The sequence below is a fragment of the Neophocaena asiaeorientalis genome, unplaced genomic scaffold, assembly GCF_003031525.2.
Source record: "Neophocaena asiaeorientalis asiaeorientalis breed wild unplaced genomic scaffold, Neophocaena_asiaeorientalis_V1.1 scaffold29, whole genome shotgun sequence".
In the NCBI taxonomy this organism is placed as follows: Eukaryota; Metazoa; Chordata; class Mammalia; order Artiodactyla; family Phocoenidae; genus Neophocaena; species Neophocaena asiaeorientalis.
Genome location: NW_020174423.1, coordinates 5,806,995 through 5,807,466, shown reverse-complemented (window position 1 = coordinate 5,807,466; position 472 = coordinate 5,806,995).

Genomic DNA, 472 nt, shown 5'->3' with positions numbered 1-472 from the left:
CCACGCTTACAAAGCATGGGGTTTCCAGACGCCCTTATGCAGGCGCAGAGACAGAAAAACACCTTTCACGCTTTCCTTTCAGCTCCACAACCCCTTCATTCCCTACCTGCACGGCCACTCGTGAAAGCACAGGACGCCTCGGCCAAGCCCTTCGGCCCACCGGAGGATACAGCTCTTGAAACCTCCGCCGGCCAGAGACCCGCGAGGGCCTGAGGGCGACGCTCGGGCGCTTTGGCCCCTAAACAAAGAAGCAAGGCCGCGGGGCCCAGGACCCAGGGTGGGACACTGATTTTCTAACGGGAGCCAGAGCCAGAAGGTGAGGCACCAGCTGGTCGGCCCGCCGCCCTCAGGTCTCCCGAGGCGCAGCGAGGCCTGCAGGCGTGGTGGGGGCGGCGCCCCGCCGGGCCCTCCCGCCCGCGCCCAGCGTCCAGGGCCGCTGCGCCCCGCCTTCTCGCTCAGTGCGCAGCGGGCA